An 8652-nucleotide genomic window follows, 5' to 3' on the forward strand; every position below is an offset into this window, starting at 1 on the left:
GCCTACTCCAAACAGAAACTTGTTAATAATAGGATGGAGTGCTTGTATCACAACGAGGGAGTATGGATATAACAAAAGGCAACAACCACGTTTAGAAACTTGCTTTGTCTCTCAGAAATTTAGCCTCTATGTCTGCCAATGGAAATAAAAAGTAGGCAAATTTTCTAAACAACACCTCATCAAATCTACCATTTTAGCATCTTGCCAAGTTTTCAAAAATCCATGCAACACAATTCAGCCCACGTTTTTCTTTGGAAAAGAATAGCATTTTTTAATTTTGTAATGCATACACATACATTTGTGGGGCCCACCATGAAGAAGGAGAGAAAGTTGCCAAAATCCCACCCATTTCTACGTAAGAGAAGAGGAAAAAGTCAACAAAAATGGCTCAAATTACCAAGACAAGGTACAAAGTTGCTGAAATTGTAAATAGAAAGATATTCCCTCCATATATTGGTGTAAAGAATAACAAAGAGCTCTCTACATTCTCTAATTCTCTCTCTCTCTCTCTACTTCTACACCATTCTCAACCTCTCTCTCTCGCTCTTAGGTTTTCTTGTTCTTTTTCATGCTCTTTTTATTTTCTACTTTCAACCAAGGATCAATCATCCACCGTTCATTCCAAGGTGACACTAAAGCTTGAAGAGGAGGATTTGGCCAAAGTTGGAGGAGAAAAAGACTAAGTTCTATTTAATTCTTGTTATTTATTTTAAGTTTAGTTTGATGTAATTTTATTTCAATTCAAGTTAGTTAAGAAGTAATTTGCTTTTGTTTCATTTCCTTTCAAGTTCTATATGGCACTCTTTCTCCCATCTATCTCTTTTATTTTTATTTTTCTTCTCTTATTCATGAATAACTAAATCCTAATTACTTAGGGTTTAGTTGAAGCCATGGGGAAGGAGAAATATTTATAATTAAATCAATCTCCTCAATTGAAAATTTGTGTAGGATTTTGTGTTTGGAAAATCCCAATCATTCATGCCATTAGCTTTCCCCTTTCGTATGAATGATTATTGATTAACAAATATAAAGTTCTATATAATCAATGTAAATTGGAGAGTGGATTTGATTAATTACTTACAAGGAATGACATCCCTTTGATCTTATTCCTTATTGACTAGTTAATTGAATTTTCAGCCCAGTTCAAGAGTTGTTTTAATTAATCAATCTAATCCGAACCAATGGTGGATTCTAGCCCTAGGTAATCTTTTATATTGAATTAAAGTTTTTACACTATTCCAAATTACTTTTGCAACTTTTCAATTAACTTAGGCCCTTAGAATTTTGGTTATCTAATTAAATTAGATAAGTAGTTAAAAGAGATCATTAGAAACTTGGTACACTTTGCCTAAATTAGGATTTTAAATAAAAAAGATCTTAGTTAAATTTGATTCTTAGATTGATTAGAATATACGCTTATATATAGTGTTGGCTCCCAAGTCAAGGCCACGAAAATCCTAAGTCCATTCCAGGCAACATTATATCAAAGCTAGTATTCTAATCGGTACAAGAATTGGATTGACAACTAGATTTCTCTTCCCTGAGTTCGTCCTGTATTTACACGATTCGTGCACTTGCGGTTATTTAATAAATCTAACAAGTTTTTGGCGCCGTTGCCGGAGAAGAGAGTTGCATTAGAATCTTAATTATTCAAAGTGTTAGATTAGTAGTTATTTTTAGTTTAGTTATAATTTTGGTTTCTTGCCTATCCATCTCTCTTTCTTGGTTTTCTTGTGTCTATGAGTGCAGGTTGGGTGCGAAACTCGGCCAATCAACTAGAAAGAGCAAACCGGTTAGAGACGGCGGAAGACATCGCACCAAATCCAAATCAAGTAGTCATCGCGGAAGAACAAGAGCCGCCCAAGAGTTTGCGCGATCGCTTCTATCCGGCCCGAACCGCGCAACCTTTTTGCATTAGATTGCCGATTGCACAGGGCAATAATTTTGAGCTAAAATCGCAATTTATCTCTTTGCTTCCTCATTTTCATGGCCTCCCTTCGGAGGATGCTTATTTATTTTTGCGTAAGTTTGAAGATGTTTGTGCTTTGATTAAGTTGCAACAACTTACCGATGATGCGGTAAAGTTGCGGTTTATTACGTTTTCACTCAAGGATGGAGCCAAAAAGTGGCTCTATGGCCTCCAACGAACTCCATCACCACTTGGGAGGAGTTCGCCGTCGCTTTCCAAAAAAGTTTTTTCCATTACATAAAACTAATAAGCTTAGGAACAATATTTTACAATTCAAACAAAAGCCATTAGAGTCATTTTTTAAGTTTATGGAGAGATTCAAAGACCTACTCCAAGAGTGTCCTCACCATGGAATTGATTTGTGGCACTTATGCCAAATTGTCTATGAGGGCATAGATTACCAAACAAAGCAACTTCTTGAGTCCATGTGTCCAATGGTTTTACATCTTTCACGAATGAGGCCACAGCATGGAACTTCTTACTTGATTTGGCAGAAAAAACAAGAGAGTGGAAATCCACTCAAGACGGTGAGAGAGCCACTTCAAGCAAGGGATTTCTAATAGAGGGTGCCGTGGCAAAAGAGGCCCATCTTGATAGCCTAATCAAAAGGCTAGAAGCAATAGTTGTCAAAGGACCTTCACAAGTAAATCAAATTGCACATAGTGTTCCTATGTGTAGTTGGTGTCAAGCCATGGACCATGTCATGGAAGAGTGCCCAACTCTTGCTAAATTTGGTAATTCTAATAATCCTTATTCTAGCACTTATAATCCGGGATGGAGATATCATCCCAACTTTTCATGGAGTCAAAGTGGGCCATCTGATTTCCAAGGCCAAGGCCAATTTGGCCAACCTAGGCCCACCTTCCCTCCCACTTTTGTTCGGCCATCCCCTTCCCCTCCTACTTTTCAAAACCCCATGATTAATAATGTTTCAAATCAGCAACCGCCGGGTTTTCAAAAATAAGGAGAGTCGGCACGCATAGCTTCCTTAGAAAAAAGCATAGAACTTCTCACTAGCACTTTCATGACAAGCCAACACAACATGGAGAAGTAAATCTCCCAACTTGCCATGGTGTTGCATGAGAGGGAAAAGGGAAAGATGCCAAGTCAACCCGTTCCTAATCCAAAGAACGTGAATATGAATGTGAATCAATAGGTACCGCCAAATCAGTTGAATGCCATTCAACCAATTTTGCCGCTGCAAGAGCCCTCCAACGAATGTAATGCCGTATATGCTTTAAGGAGTGGTAGATATTACCACAAGGAGGAGGTCAGATCTGAACCTTCTATAGATATACAAGATACATCCAAAGAGGTAAGAAAAGACCCCTCTCCAACAGGCTCGATTGCGGAACCCAAACAGGTAAGTGAAGAGCAGGCTATTTCTCCACCTGAAAATGAGTATGTGCCTAAAGATCCTTTTCCAAGGACACTTGCTAATAATAAGAAGGTGGATGCCATGGATAAAATTTTAAATGTGTTTAAACAAGTGCAAATTAACATTCCTTTATTAGATGCGATTTCTCAGGTTCCTACTTATGCCAAAGTGTTGAAAGATTTGTGCACACAAAAGTGCACAACTAATGTGCCCAAGAAAGCTTTCTTGGCCGCAAATATAAGTTCCATCTTGTCTCAACAAATGGTGGCTAAGTATAAGGATCCAGGATGTCCTACTATTTCTTGCACTATTGGTAACACAAATATTGAACATGCTCTTTTGGATTTGGGTGCAAGTGTAAATCTCTTGCCTTTTTCTGTATTTAAGCAACTAGAATTAGGAGACCTCAAACCAACCACCATCACTCTTCAATTGGCTGATAGATCAATTAAAACACCCAAAGGAATGGTTGAGGATGTGTTAGTTAAAGTAGGTGATTTTTTATTTCCCGTAGATTTTGTTGTGTTAGATACGGAACCGGTTGCTAATATCAAGTATCAAATTCCTATTATCCTTGGTAGGCCATTCCTTGCTACTAGCAATGCTCTCATTAATTGTAGAAATGGATTAATGAAATTATCTTTTGAAAACACATCGGTTGATTTTAATGTCTTTAGATTGGGTAAGCAACCAAATTTTCATGAAGAAATTAATATGTTGCATTCATTTCCTGACGATATTGTTTCTAATTTTGAAATTGATTTTGATGCAGGATTCCAAGAATGCTAGGATGATGGAGGAGATGATTTCTTTTCCAAAGCTTTTGCCCTCCAAAATGCGGAGCCCGTTGGACCACTAGCAACATCTCTTCCAAAGCCATCAATCGAAGAAGCCCCACAGTTGGAGTTGAAGCGCTTGCCTTCTCATTTACGTTATGCATTTTTGGGTGATAATTGTACTTTGCCTGTAATAATTGCTGTGGACCTAACCTCCACTCAGGAGGAGGAACTCATTAAATTGCTAAAAGATAACAAGGAAGCCATAGGTTGGACAATGGCCGACATCAAAGGAATTAGCCATTCGATTATGCAACATCACATCCATCTCATTGAAGGTTCCAAACCTTCAAGGGAACATCAAAGAAGGGCTAATCCTGTGATGAAGGAAGCCATCCAAAAAGAGATTTTAAAATGGTTAGATAATGGGATCATTTATCCCATCTCGGATAGCCAATGAGTGAGTCCCGTCCAAGTAGTGCCTAAGAAGTCGGGAGTTACCGTTATACAATCCGCCACCAATGAACTTATTCCTACTCGTATTCAAACAAGGTGGCGGGTTTGTATTGACTACCGAAAGCTTAATGCCGCTACTTGGAATGATCACTTTCCTTTGCCTTTTATTGATCAAATGTTAGAAAGGTTAGCGGGTCATGAGTATTATTGCTTTCTTGATGGATATTCCGGTTACAACCAAATTCCATAGCTCCTGAAAATCAAGAGAAAACGACATTCACATGCCCCTTTGGAACGTTTGCTTATAGACGCATGCCTTTTGGGTTATGCAATGCACCGGCAACTTTCCAAAGATGCATGATGAGTATCTTTTCTGACATGGTGGAGACCTTCTTAGTGGTTTTTATGGATGATTTTTCTATTCATGGCTCCACCTATGCCGAATGTTTACATCACTTAAAATTGGTCTTAGAAAAGAGTAGAGAAAATAACATTGTCCTCAATGGGAAAAGTGTCATTTTATGGTAAAAGAGGGCATCGTTCTAGGACATGTGATTTCTAAAGAGGGAATTAAGGTTGATAAAGCCAAGGTGGATCTCATTGTCCATCTTCCACCGCCCAAAAGTGTGAAGGATATTCGATCATTTTTGGACCATGCGGGCTTTTACCGACGTTTTATAAAAGATTTTTCTAAAATTGCTAGGCCTCTAACCAACTTGTTAGCAAAAGATCACAAATTTGAGTTTTTCGAAGAATGCTTTGATTCTTTTGAGTATTTGAAAAAGGAGCTAACTACGGCTCTCATCATTCGAGCACCTAATTGGACCGAATCGTTTGAAATTATGTGTGATGCTTCCGACTTTGCAATAGGAGCCGTGTTGATAAATTACCGCATGTAATCTATTACGCAAGTAGAACTCTCAATGATGCACAACTCAACTACACCACTACCGAGAAAGAATTTCTAGTGGTTGTGTTTGCATTAGAGAAGTTTCGGTTCTACTTGATTGGATCGCATGTGATAATTTATACCGACCATTCGGCAATCAAGTATCATGTTGGAAAGAAGGATGCTAAAGCTCGCCTCATTCGGTGGGTTTTACTTCTTCAAGAGTTTGATTTGGAGATTAGAGATAAAAAGGGTACGGAAAACTTGGTTGCCGATCACTTGTCAAGACTTCCTAATGCAAAGAATGACGAAGGTCCAATTAATGAAAACTTCCCTGATGAGCAATTATTTGCTATTTCTAGTGAGCCATGGTATGCGGATATTGTGAATTACTTGGTTACAGGTGCTACACCGGATCATTGGTCCAACCAAGACAAATACCGGTTTCACTCACAGGTAAAGTATTTCTTTTGGGATGATCCATATTTGTTCAAAACTTGTTCGGATCAGATTGTCCGACGATGTGTGCCCGATCATGAGCACCAATCGATTCTATCTTTTTGCCATGATCAAGCCTGTGGTGGCCACTTTAGTGCAAAGAAAACCGCGCACAAAGTTTTACAATGTGGTTTCTATTGGCCAAGTCTTTTCAGGGATGCTTTTGATTTTTGTAAGGCATGTAGATCTTGTCAGTCGTTAGGCAGAGTGACAAAAAGAAATATGATGCCCCTCAACCCGATCTTAGTGGTAGAAATCTTCGATGTATGGGGTATTGATTTTATGGGTCCGTTTCCCAACTCTTTTGGAAACTTGTATATTTTGTTAGGTGTAGATTACATGCCAAAATGGATTGAAGCCATTGCTTGCAAATCCAATGACCACAAGGTGGTGGTCAAGTTTCTTCAAGAAAATATTTTTTCGCGCTTCGGTACACCTCGTGCCATCATTAGTGATAGGGGTAAACACTTTTGTAATAGACCGTTTGAAGCTCTTATGAAGAAATATGGTATTACTCATAAGTTGGCCACCCCTTATCATCCTCAAACGAGTGGCCAAGTGGAGGTTTCAAATAGGCAAATTAAGCAAATTTTGGAGAAGACAGTGAATCCAAACCGCAAGGATTGGTCCATTAGATTAGTAGATGCCTTGTGGGCTCTCATAGGACGGCATTCAAGACTGATCTTGGTCAGTCTCCTTACCGCCTTATGTATGGCAAAGCTTGTCACCTCCCGGTTGAATTGGAACATAAAGCTTTTTGGGCTATTAAGAAACTAAACTTTGATTTGTCTTTTGCAGGTGTTCAAAGGAGATTACAACTTTCCGAACTGGAGGAGTTGCGCAATGAAGCGTACGGGAATGCAAAGATCTATAAAGAGAAGACAAAAGCTTTTCATGACAAACATATTTTGAGAAAATCGTTTCAAGAGGGCGAAAAAGTGCTTCTCTACAATTCAAGATTGCATATCCTTCCGGGTAAGTTAAGATACAGATGGGATGGACCATATGTGGTTAATAAAGTTTTCTCCCATAGTGCGGTTGCGGTTCTAAATCCAAGCAATGGTGAGATTTTTAAAGTTAATGATCAACGTTTAAAGCCGTTTATTGAGTTGTCAAAGCCGAATATGGAAGAAGTCATGGATCTCCATGAGCCTTCCTATTCAAATTCTACCTAAACCAATACGGTACGTACCCTCCTTTCTATTTTTAGTCATCATATTTTTCTATCTATTTTTAATGCCTTGAGGACAATGCATAAATCAAGTATGGGGGGTAGCTTTTGAAAACTTTCTTTTCTAATCTTTTCTATAGTTAAAGTTAGAAATTTTCTTTTCCTTTTGTTTTTGGTATTTTTCTCAAATTAGAAAGAAATTTGGTATTCTTTAAAGGAAAGTTGTTTTCCTATTTTAAGAAAGAAAGTTAGTGGATATTTTAATTTTGAAATTTGAAAAATTAGAAAGAATACTTTCCTTTCTTACTTTTGTTTTTCTTTTGGAATCTTTCTTTTAAAAGGATTTGAATAAGTTAAGTCTGAAGGATTTTTATGCCTAGTTCCTTAAAGCCAACTGGCTTGAGAGCAACTGACTGAAAACTCCATACATGGGTAAATTAGAAAGCTTAAATAAATCAAAGCATTGTACATAATCAAAGGTAAAACTTGAACTCATATGCATCAATGTCTATGATATATGCAAATCAAAGATTAGTCGGGCACTGCTTAGTAGCCTGGGTGTCTGGTGCATGCCCTACATGTCATTCACGCCAAAAAAGTAGAGGATTACAAAAACTGAGTTCTATTCTTAAAAAGTAATGGAAAAGTGTAAAGGATGGTGGACCATATAAGATTGCAATTTTTCTATTAAGTTTCAAAATTAAATTTCTTTTATGGTACGATTACATTAGAGGCAAGTTTAAGGAAGCAAAGTAGGACAAATTCAAAAGAGGATTCCATGATTAAAATATTTTTCTAATTTTTCCAACTTGGGATAGGATGCAAAGTTTAAGTATGGGGGTATTCTTGTTCTTCTATTTTGAGTAATTTCTCAAAGAAAAAAAAAAGATTAGAAATTTTTAGCTTTATTCTATAGTGAGATTTGAAAAGAAAAGTATGTTTTTAGAATTTTGTGTGTATATTCACTGCAAACACTCACGAGACAAAACTCGTCCACTAGGGTAACCTAGGGGTTCAAAGGCTTGTTGCACGTGCTAAGTGCAATCGTGATTCCTACGAAAGTGAGTTATGTCTTTTTCTTTTCATCGTTTTTAGGTTTTGCCTTGTTTATGTTTTTAGCTTAGTTTTAGTTTTCTTTTCCTTCTTGTTTGCTTGAAGACAAGCAAAACTCAAGTATGGGGGAATTTGATGAACACATTTATGTGTGAATGGTAGTGGTAAGAAACATGCATATTTTTATCATTTAAAGTTGTGCTACTAATATTTTTTATTGTTTCTTATGTTTTAGGGTTATTTACAGGAGTTTCGAGAAAATGGAGCTAAAAAGCTAAAAAGGGCGTCGGTTTGGCCAAAAATTTAGAAGTGGATTTATAATTTACGCTTTGGCCAATCAAGTGAATGGTTAGATTATTCTATAAAGTGGGCTCTGCAATTTTACACCCTTTTTTATTACAAGGGACACCTAGTGTAAGTGTATCAATGGTAAAAAGGGGCGTAAACATCATAGCCCATTGA

The 8652-nt window shown here is 37.3% G+C and overlaps 1 non-coding gene across 1 annotated transcript; it reads right to left on the reverse strand.

Annotated features, from left to right (window-relative positions):
• Positions 1-2217: 2217 nt before the first annotated feature.
• LOC143870166 (small nucleolar RNA R71) lies at positions 2218-2324 on the reverse strand. Its single transcript, XR_013244958.1, has one exon. It is a non-coding gene; the product is annotated as a small nucleolar RNA R71 (small nucleolar RNA).
• Between the last annotated feature and the right edge of the window lie 6328 nt (positions 2325-8652).

Source organism: Tasmannia lanceolata, unplaced genomic scaffold, assembly GCF_043159265.1.
Source record: "Tasmannia lanceolata isolate RefF3 unplaced genomic scaffold, GAP_Taslan_0.1 ptg000003l, whole genome shotgun sequence".
Lineage (NCBI taxonomy): Eukaryota > Viridiplantae > Streptophyta > Magnoliopsida > Canellales > Winteraceae > Tasmannia > Tasmannia lanceolata.